The sequence below is a fragment of the Rousettus aegyptiacus genome, unplaced genomic scaffold, assembly GCF_014176215.1.
Source record: "Rousettus aegyptiacus isolate mRouAeg1 unplaced genomic scaffold, mRouAeg1.p scaffold_m13_p_4, whole genome shotgun sequence".
NCBI lineage: Eukaryota > Metazoa > Chordata > Mammalia > Chiroptera > Pteropodidae > Rousettus > Rousettus aegyptiacus.
In genome coordinates this window covers 78,873,772-78,885,827 of record NW_023416307.1, presented here as the reverse complement: position 1 = coordinate 78,885,827, position 12,056 = coordinate 78,873,772, and the positions used below count along the sequence as shown (strand labels likewise).

Sequence of the window (12,056 nt, the reverse complement as noted above, 5' to 3'; positions counted from 1 at the left end):
AAAATGAAAATTAGAAGATTTAAAAAATATATATTTTTATCAACCACACATCATGGGGTTAATAGTTTCTATTAAATCCCTGCCATTTGGTCACCTATATGCTGTTTCAGTATTCTCAATTTCTAAAGACATTTTATTTTTGACTCCTAGGAACTTTTCATTTATATTTAGTAGACACTTGTCTTTTTGTATCTTCTCTCCTTTGGTTTTAAATTTCCCCCTTGGCCAACATATGATTTGTTTATAGTTCCCATTCTCTTTGAACTGCACTTTAAAATAATAATACTACAAAACTAATTGTGTCAAATGCTATATAAGTAAATGTTGAGAGGTTGTGCACTATCCTAATTCAGGATGATTTATAAAAATAATCTTGGGAAAATATCAGTAGGATTGGGATAGAGTAAATTCTAAGAAGAGTTGCATGCAGAGAAGAAGGTGGAAAAGTAGTTATTATGTCCAGGTGAACCATCCAATCTGAGTCAAATGCTGAGGATGTGTAATGAGCAGTGGGGGATTAGACTACAAAAGCAAGTTAAGGAGATATTCTGGAGAACTGTAAATATCTAAATAAATTTTTTGAATTTCATTTAGTACAAGGTATAAATTCTTGAAAAAATAATAGAATATTTAATGTTCAAATTAATCTTTATGAACATAATGTTGAGCTAATAGAAGAAATGAGTATGAAAAAGAAAAACTAATAAAACATTAAGTGATTAGTCAGTGATAAAAAAAATAATATCTGATTTGGGATGGCAACAAGAGGACTGGACAGGAAACAATGATTATATTTTAAAACTAAGCAAACACTAAATGCCAAGAATTGAGCGTTCCTTTACCTATACTATCTCAAACTATCTCATGCTAGAGGAACTCTAAGTACCCCCCATTATATGTGAGAATATTAAATACTTGAAAACTGAAAGAACAAGCTCAAATCTTTATACATCTTATACAATGGATAATGAAGTAGGGTAATTCCGCTTTCTAAATGGGCATGCCAAGGCTCATTTTTTAATGCTCCCATTTTCTATTTTTAAGTTTTTTTATAAAGTTAGAAAGTTCATTCCTTGAATGGCTTCACCTATCACTTCTGTAATATCCTGTCGGATTCATATGTCTAGCCATAGTTTCTCACTCAAGTATAAATCATGAATCAACTTTCCCCTGTAATTTTCTTCTGGAATTTTGTATTATCCTAAAACTTTAAGTTAAAAATAATATATTTTATCAAACATTGGTATGTTATGTTTTGTCAGATGAAAAGCATTTACTCCTTGTATTTCTTTTATTGCACTAGATACTAATTAATTAATCTGCTGTGCAATCAGTAAATTGTGTTTGCCTTCCTGGCAAGTCTTTCTGTGGCTAGAATAAACTATTTTAGTTTTTAAATTTATAATATTTTTACCTTTTAAATTCTATCTAAAATGACCCTTTATAAAAGATAGAATTAGAGAAATTGGATAAATTTATATATGCCTCCCAGCATCCTTTCCTTCTCCTTCATAAATAACTTTGTATCTAGACTTTTTCTTTTTGTCTGGAATTCTATGATTTTTCTACTCTCTAAAGCTAAAATATTGATAGCTATGTAAGACTCTGTTTTCTGTCCATATGCAAGTGGTAGTCCTGGTGATATTTTTTTCATCCCTGAGTCTCTTCCTTTCTTTCTATTTCCATGAAAACCACCTCTTCTTCATAAGCTTCACAAATTTATTTTTATTTCACTAATTCTAGTCTCTTTTCTATAAACTATGTTATACATCTGTCCTAAAATTTTACTTAATACATTTAAAAAATTAAGTTAAAAATGATATATTTTTAATGCCTAAAGACTAATGCTATTATTTTTTAGATTGATCTTTTCAGCAGTGTCATCTAAACATTCTCTTCCCCAATAAATATAATCTGGGCATTTTTCCTAAATAATATTTCATTTCCATTCTCATCTCTAAAGATTTGTTTAACTTATCATGATGTATATTGCTATCATGTTTGTCTCTCCGTCCATGTTAACTCTACTTCCATTTTAAAATACAATTTATGCCACTTTCTAAGCCCTTGGAAGTATCTCCTTTAAATTTTTTAACTGTAATAGGATTTGCCCCATCTATTTAGAATGCAGTATTTATCACTTGTATTAATGATTTCGATTTTACACATGTTCACTTTTCCCAAAATATATCATGAATCCTCTAAGGTCACTTACATTGTTTTATTCTCTTTATCTTTCCTGTGCCTAATAATGTACCTTATGGAACATATTAAGTCATCTTTGTTTATACAATGCCTCAGGATCTCTTCTAACGCAAATATATTTCCAGGGGTCTATAGATGGGATGTTGTTGATATTATTGTTTTGTTGTTGTTGTTGTTATTGCACAATAACTACAGCACATATGTGAGAAAATGTGTGTGTGTGTGTGTGTGTGTTTTAGGAAAAGTAGCAATCAATACTTTAAGCATCATTGCAAAATGTTTTATAGATACGTAAAAATATACATCTTTTGTATATTAGAAATATTTCTAGTTTAATGTGGGTCAGTTTATAACCTTAATTATGGAATATCAGAATATCATATGACAATACTGATCCATGGTTTTGACCATTAAAAATTGTTTTGCATATTTGCAGAAGAGATCAAATTTTGGAAATTCATGTAGCTTTTAAATAAATAGAGTGCAGTCATTCAGCAAACAAACAAGGTGTGTACATACTACTTAATCTGAGATATCAAAAGTAAGAAATATGTTTTCACTTAAATCAATTAGAAGTGATGGTCATTTACTAGATAGACATAACTGCAACATGTAATTGTCAGTAGTATAAATATCTGCTATAAAAATCTCAGTTTCTAATCACTTTGATAAATGTGTTATAAGACTCTCGAGGTCAGGCAAATCTTGTTCTATTGGTAACCTTTCTACAGCAACAGATGAATTTCTCTAGGTACACTATAACAGTGAATCAGTGACTGTGTAAACAAGCCAGGACATTTTTACTCAAGCTGAGTCTTTAACAACTGTAAATGTGAAACCTGATATTTATATTAATCATCAAAATATTATATACTTACCCGGAAGGGTAACGAAGGTCATTTTCCTAGGGCGAGGCTTATCCTTCTACTCCGGATGTGCTGAGCACTGTGATTTCCTCAAATGTGGGGAACTCAACTGCATAATTTGTGGTAGGTAGTAGGGGACTGTGTTCATGCTCTCCCCTGAAAAAATAAATATTATGAGAGATGATGCAATCATCTTCTCTCTAAAGGAGATTCAATGTTGATTTTTATATTAAAGGGAATGTTTAGATTTTTTGAAGAATGGAAATTCAAATTATGTTGAATTCAGTTTCATATATTCTCCTGAAGGAGTATTTCTCTATTTTGTCATGCTAATGAGTTTTTTTAGCTTCTTTTCAGAAGATATTTTATTATGTTTATTAAGTCTATGATACTCTTACTTTTATACTTAATCACTAGCAATTTTATTATCTAGTGTTCATTAAGAGTTCCATTTTGAGAGGGTAAATTTCAGGTGTGCTATAACAAATATCAGAATATTTTTAAAGGTCTCCTTAATGAGACAGACTAATGAGACATTTTAAACATATGTAAACTTAGGTAGTGCACTAAAGAAAGAATATAAATTGAAAATAAGAAAGAGAACAAAATATCTACATCATTAAAGTAAAAAAAAAATTCAATTCTCTTTCAAATATTTGGTGGCTCGAACTAATTGTACTTAAGATATTTTTATAATGTTAGAAAAGATTACTTCTAAAAAGGTAAAAATCATAACTTTACTATGCTTTATGTTAATTTTCTCTTATGCTTGAGAAAATTCTTGGATATGGAGAGCACATAACATTAACATGATGAAGAAAAAAGCCAATGAAAACCTCAGTGCAAAATACCATGATTAGAGTAGTATGTTTCAAGGGAACCCTAAAGAAATTCCAAATACAGAAATCAGAAATTCAAAGCACCTGTAAGCCGCTTGCTATCACATATGCATATGTTTTTAAATCAACACCATGCATTTCCTGAGAACAGATTCCTAAAGAGATTATTTGTCTCTGATGATTCTAAGTATGGAAAATGGGGTATCCACTACAGCACATTTGTGAGAAAAGCTAGAATTATAAATTGGAGACCAAGATGAACTATGAATGGTCTTAGTCACAAAGAAATTAGAATTAATTTAGAAAATAGAAATTTCACAATTTCTACTAGGCATCCTCAGAGTTTGTAAAACAAACAGAAAAAAAAATGGAAAAGAAAAAATTAAAATGACAAAATCAGAAAGAAGCTAATAGAAAAAGAAGAATTAAATAACAAATACTTCCTGGGAATCATAATATAATTGTCAAAATTAAAATTTACTTAAATTCCACTAGAATGAACAGAATTTGAGACAAAGCTAATCATCTCTTAGCTAAGGTTCCATATTTCCTAGAAATAGAACAAAAAAGTCCACAGCAAAGGAAATCATTGTGTGTATGTATATACACACACACACATATACATACGTACATATATGTGTGTATATGTATGTACATACACTCAAATACATAAATTATATCTCATTTGAAATGTCACTTACATTTGTGGGCTTGTTACTATTTTAAAGATCTATTAATCAAATTTATCTCTGGGAGTTATATATGTCAAAGTCTAATTTGCAATTGATGTTGTGAGTAGCATATTTTTGTTTTTTCATAATGGATAAACATAACAAATTTAATAGAGTAAAATATTTTATCCCTTAGAAAACAATTTAAGGAGTGGCAAATAGTGTGTTAATTACTTGTTTAATCACATTTAAGCAAGTATGAGCATAGTTTTATACAGACAATGATTTGGTGAAATAGCCTAAGATGTTTTATGCTTTCAAAGTTTTCACAAAATAGATTCAACATTTTGATCGTGTTCCATCAAATTATTATTCGATTGCTAAATCTACCTAAAACCTCAACAGAACTTTTCAAGATGGTTGAATAGGTGCAGATTTTGTATGTCATACCTAACATGTCTAAAAGCTTTCTCTCATTATGCAAAAAGTCATGAATAATCAGGTCAAGGCAGTGTACAAAGAAAATTATCAGACTGTGAAACTAAGGGAAGGCCTATTAGGCACAAGCCGTACACCTGTTTGCTCGTTTCTCACTTTAAATGGTTTGTCATTCTGTTTATAAAATCTCATTATACTGAGAGTTCTATGAGTGAAGAAAAAATGTCTCAAAATAAAATTCTATTCAACAATAAGGAAAATTATATTTACCTGAACAATTCTTTAAAAATATAGCTAACCCTTGCTTGAAATATTATGTATATAGCTTACGGGGAATATATCAAACATATATCTTTAAATTTATATTTTAACATATATAGAATAAAACTTTTTACTATAAAATATTAACCAATTCTAACAAGAAAATTTGTCAATTAAAAAAGAATTACAGATGGTGGTGGTAGTTAGGCAGCAAAGGGAGAAAAAAAAAATCTAGACAATATTTTATAAACCAGAGTCCATGCTTGCCAAAATAACCAGTTAATATATACATATAATTTTATCTTAAGCTGAAACATATATAGATTTCAACATAATTAAAAGTGAATGTTATTTTACTTAGTTCTTTTGCACATCGCTGTTATAAAGACATGTTTTTGCTAAGTCTATATCTCAAAATAGTAATATTCCGTTTCCATAAATTCTTCACATTTTTAGCTTACTAAATCCATAGGAATTAAAAGCTAAAAACATACAAGGTTATTTCATAAGCCCTCAAAAATAATTTGGTAGATATTAATAGATCTATATATTAGAGATTTATATTTACTCATATAGCAAGTTATATGGATGGAATAAATATTCTCTTTAACATATTTGGCAAGTTGTTATATTTCATATTTTAAAATTATGTTTAAGCTCACTTTTTCAATTAAAAAAACTAAAATTTCAATGTAGTTTTTTTCCCTTTTGTTTCTTATTCTAATTTTTCCTAAAATTATTGTATTTATTATTATCAGTGGTACTATTTTAGAAATTTAAAAAATATGTTATTTCTCCAGAAATTTCACATTCTCATGAATATGCTTTTCTAATACTAGAATCTATAAATTTATTCTATTATCTAACTTATTATTATTTAATTCTATGAATGTGAGGATTACCCACTATGCATATTTACTGAAAAAGCTGTTTTTAAAGAAATAGTGATACTCTTAGATTCACTTAATCAAAAAACAGAAAAGATTCATTAGATACCAAATGGCTGATATTACCTATTTTATACTTACATCTTATAATGTTATATGACTTGCATATGCAAACATATGCTTCAGATGAGCATTATATTTTGGTTGTTCTTTTATTGTGTTTTTTATTAATGCTGTGACTCTAAGTGTGAGATACTTTACAAAGAAAACATATAACAAATGAATATTATAATTTGCTTCAAAGCTGTTTAGAATGTATCTACGATGCACATTATGCTTTTAGAGTGTGAAATTTAGCCAATTTCATCTAAAGGAGAACAAGGTTTAGTGGGAGATTTGAGGACAAACAAGTAATAATTTGGAAGCAAATCATAACCTAGAGTTTGGAGAATAGCATATCAAACCCTCTGAAGAAAGAGTATGTAAATGTCAGTAAAAGATACCTAAGCAAACTTTTAAAGCTGTGACAATAATGTACTATGGTGTTAAGGCTATGAACATGAAGAAGTGGATAGTGTAATAGTTTAGTGAAAGATGACCACAAGATTAATAATATTGAACTCTAGAGCCTAAGAAAGGTTACACCCAATGAATCTTTATTAAAGTTTAAAATCAGATTATTAAATTCTATGGAATGGAATATATAACTAAAAATTAACAATATAGCCTACAACTTCTGTTTTAAGAATGTGGTCAAATTGTGTTGTACCATTGTTTGATGGAGTAAATTATGTGGATTGCTAAGGAAAGAGCATTCTGGGTAGTGGGAACAGCAAATAATATATTAAGACAGGAGTCTGTCTTATTCAAAAATTGTTTAAAAGATACCAATTTTGACTAATTAGAATAATCAGAGCTACTGAGCTGGCAAATGGGAGATTGATATTGATGAAGTGAGTGACATAATGGAGAGGGAGGAAGAAGTCAGGAAATGAGTGCGGGAGCAGTAGTTGGCAGGCAGATCATCATCGATTTTGTAGGACCTTGTAAACTATATGAGCTTTTTTTCTTACTCTTAAGGAGATAAGTAGTGACTTTGCAGGTTTTGCACACAGGCATGACATATTTCACCTTGGGAAAAGATCTGGCTGCTATGTCATATAGAAAGTGTAAGAGTAGGGAGAGGCCAATGTAGGGAGCAAGTAGATCAGTCTGCAGGCTACTGAAATAATTCAGGAGAAACATGATGGTGCCTTCGACCAAGAGGTAGCACGGAGATGGAATAGCAGTGAGATGGGGGTTCTATTTTGAAGGTAGTATAGATATGATTTTTTGATGCCCTAATGTGGAGTGCAAGAGAAGGTGAAGGGATAGCTTTCAGGTTATTGGAGAAAGAAGTTGGGAGCACAAAGTTGCTATTTATTGCCAGTGGGAGAATCAGGATTTGAGGTTTGGACAAACATGGTTTGAAGAGTCTATGTGACACACTAAGGGAGATGTTGGATATATGAGTCTGGAATTTAGAGGTGATTTCTATCTGGAGATACGACTTTTCTATTTTGAGTGCATATGTGGTATAAAAGTTATGCAATTGACATGGATGGCCGAGATATCAATAAGTTAGTGGATGTAAATGGATAAGTGGCCTGAGACCAAGATCTAGGCATATATAGAGAGACCAAGGCAGGTGGGAAAAATGCCTAAAAACTGTCTAAATGATAAAAGTAGTTATGTGAATCATGTTCAGGAGTGAGTGATAAAGATTTTTAAATATTGTAATTAACATATGCTGGCCACAGGTAATTTAATTTTGAAATAGGAAGTCACTAAAGTTATTGAAGCATAAATAGCAATTTAGAATAAATACAAAGATAAAATTATGGTTGCAAAATCTATATAAATAAGGTCTATCTTTCTTGCAAATCCAAAGCCAAAAGGGATGGAATTTTAGTAATAAATAATACAGGAACAATTAGACTAATATTTGACCAATTTTATTTCAAGAATAGATTAAGTTTTATCATTTTTGACATCCAAAGTGAAGGGTAATGGAGTATTAAATGTATTTATAATTTAATCTAATACCATTTCTAAAATATTAGAAAATTGGAGAACTTTGGAGAACTTTGGAGAACTATATGAAGCAACTTCTGTGAATAAAAAAAAAAATATGTAATTTGAGGATCTAGCTATTGTGGATCTGCCCTGGAATTGAAAGCAAAACTCGAAAACACAATTACCTACCCTTCCCTAAACTTAGATATAAAATGAAAGGCAAAATGAATGTTGGGGCTTTTCTGGTGAAAAAGTTTTTGAAATGAAATAAACTGCAAAAAAATCTCTGTCCCAAATAAACTAGTAAACATAGGCATTATTGGATAATATTGAATTACTGAATCCTCACACAGCTGAATCTTTGCATATTTAAGTATTTCAGGATCCATAGGCCAGTGGGTTGATCTATAACTGTAGCCCACCTAGTTGAGAATTAATATCTTATTTGAGCATTTCTAACCTCTCTCAAGTTTTATCTAAACTGTAATTCTTACTTGATTTCAAACCCAGGGAACTTGTTAAGACACAAGATTGATAAGAGGAAGAGGCCCCTAATAAAACTGTACTTATTTTTTGTCCAACTTGGAGGAATCCCCATATTGGTGGGCTAGTTTATAATTAGGAAAGTATAGTGGATTGGAGTGACAAGAATAAAATAGGGAAGATAATGGCTTGATTCAAATCTAGCAAGTGACATTTGGAATTTTAGTAAATTAATCTGAAATGTCTTAAATAAGATAATTGGTAGTTTAAAAAATTGCACATTCTGAAATTACATATTCCATTGAAGTAACTTCTTACTCAACTGAAGTTGCTCAGACACCTCTTTAAATAAAATTCCAGTTATTATTCATCTAAAGGTTGCTCTTCTTTAACTTATAGTTTGGAAGCTGGGAAGCACGTTAGCTATTTATTCCCATCTATCATTGGATGACTGAAGCCCAATTAAGTTAATTGATTGCTCTTAATTGGCCAGATCTTGAATCTTATTTTTCTGAGTATGAATTACATTTTTGTTCTCTATCGTAATGTGTTCTAGGCTAGAGACATGGGATATTGTCTTTGCTAATAATAAAAATAAAAAAACACACTTGTTATGATTTCATGATGTATATTTTAGTTATTGTTTAATATCAGTAATTTGAAGTCCTGGAATTCACATTAAAGAACCAAACCAGAATAATAAGACAAATTTTTAGAGATGCTTCTTAAAATTCACTCTTTATGATTTATATCTTCAGATTAGAGCAAGTATAAAATTTAACTTGACAAATAGCTTCATATGTACTGCAGTCCTGTTCTCACTTGAATTGGTGGCAACATCTAGAATAAGAAATCAAAAGAAAATGTAATTAAACCATCAAGAAGTTCATTAAATCTACCTTTAATATTATTTTTGCATTGTTTCTCATCTAATCTTTTGACAAATTCCAAAGTGTTAACTATGGAGGCAATATTCTCAACATCCAAATTCTTCTTTTTCAAGTTAGTCAATAATGACTGCTGCACAAAGTAATGCATTTTCTATGAATAGTAGATGCAGACTTATTTTTAATTGTGATAGAAATTTTATATTCATTTTTGTCAATAGTCTTATAAGCCAGAATTCCATATTCTCTGTTCCTCAATGTGTATCTTAATTGAGAAATTAAATGGTTTGGCTTGCAAATTATAGTAATAATAATTGAAAATTCATAAGATTTCTTCCCATTCACTTATCAGAATAAATTTCCTTAAAAAAATAAATTTTATTTATCAGCTCTGTGGTTTCAAAACAATAAAAGTTATTTTTCTGATTGTTTATTACGAATATTTGTGGACTTAACTTTTCTAAGTATTTCACTTCAATAATTCTATAATATGGCTCTATAAAGTGTTTATTATTTCCTGTATATTTTCTAAAGAAATTAGATTCACATAATATGAAAAAATTATTACTGCTAAATCTTTACCATTTCTTACAATGTATCATGCATGCATTTTACCAAGCACCAAGGATCCTAAAACAGAATGCTGGCCCATGAAACTTCCTTGCCAAGTACCTCTTTCTTATCATCCATGCAACTTTCATTTTACAAATGGAAAAAATAAGATGCACCTAAGTGACTTGCGTTAATTTATACATCTTGTTAATTAAAGAGCAAGAAAGACATTGAATGTATCCTGACTTCCGTTCAAATTATAAAATGCTGTCTCCACATTACTAATTATGGAGGGGTGAAGTACATAGACTGCATTTTCTTTTAATTCTACTAAATCTCTATAGAATTTCTTTTTAAATGAGGTTGGTGACAAGAATGTCAATGGGTTAATGAAAGTTAAAACTACTGCACCTTTTGTTTCAAATTCACTTTAGGCTTGGAATACTGCATGGCATTTAGTCTACGACTTGCCTATATACTTACAATATACCATTAAGATAAGAAATGCCAATTATCTGGTTAATTTGTCAATGTAGACAGCAGTCAAGCCCCAACATGAACCTCCTTTACTGTTTATAATCAGAGTTAAATGAAGACATAGTCTAAATTGATTAGTTAATTGCTAACTTTTCTTTCAATTTTGTTCCTACAGACTTTAGTTTAAAAAACAGTGATGTATGGCTTGTCTTTCCCCTTTACAAAATCAATCTCTGAAATTTTAAGACTTATTTTCAAAATAAAATTGCCCTTTGAGAAGACAAAGTATGTAGTATATAATAACAAGTACTCTATTTTAAACAACTACTTAGTGCTAAAACTGTTTAAAGAATTTCACTTTTATTAACTCATTAATCCTATTAGATAGGTATTAAAATCATCCCATTTTAAAGATCAGAAAATTAGGGAGGTTAAGTAAAATAACCAAGGTTATATACCTAAGAAGCAGTAGTAAATCCAGAGTATAGATTCTTTTATAAAGCATGTCAGATGTCTCCATTTAAAATGTTTGACTAAAGCTCTGTATGAAATCTTGCATAATTAATAGATGATGCTATCTGCAGTTTTTATTTACTATAAGTAATATGCATAATAGACTAAAGATAGTTAACATTTTTGAAAACCATGATATGTGCAGAATGTGATATCAAATTAGCCTAATCTATATGCAGTTTTAGATAGAATGAGCTTTTTTCCAGAAAGAAGACAACTTTAAGAAAGTAAATCTATAGCTTGAATTCATGGGGTATATATAAAGTACAGCTAAGAATTCAACAGAATATTTTTTATTAGTGGTATAAGAATTAATTGATACTACATATTATTTGCACACAATAGTGCATATCTCAACTTTAATAACTTTTAAAATTCAAAATAAGGCCCTTACAATTACTTAACTGTGCTAACATAATAATAATAAACACAGTTGGTTTATCTATTTTAAAGGATGTTATCCTTGCTGTCCTTACACAAATATTCTGTACTTGCTCATTAACATGTTTTATAGCCCAGTAATCCTATCAGATCTCCCAGCCTTTGTTTTTCCCCCCACAAGAAATTCTCCTACATAGAGAAAAAAAGACATATTTCTAAAAGATACCTTAATGTATCTCCCCTTAGTCTAAAAGATTTGATGGTTCCTGTTTCTCTTTTCTACAAAATGAATTTCAGTCCCCCAAACTGCATTCTCAGCTTCATTCTCACTATTCATTTTTATTTCTAAGATCTAATCAAAATAGTTAAGGAAATATCTTTCAAACAAACCCCATGATTTTCAACTTTCATGTTTTAGATTTTACATTATTTTTTTCAAACAGATGTAGGTGTACACCCATATCTGTTAAATATAAATTGCAAATTCCCTAAAAATTCAAGATCAAACATATGAAGATAATCCTCCATTTCTATTCCTCTA

The 12,056-nt window shown here is 29.8% G+C and overlaps 1 protein-coding gene and 1 pseudogene across 3 annotated transcripts in view; both read left to right on the top strand.

Annotated features, from left to right (window-relative positions):
* CADM2 (cell adhesion molecule 2) overlaps nt 1-12,056 on the top strand; it is a 986,159-nt gene that overhangs the window by 272,867 nt on the left and 701,236 nt on the right. The gene's annotated exons all lie outside the window — the stretch shown is intronic.
* Nucleotides 3,076-3,230, top strand: LOC118602281 (annotated as a pseudogene).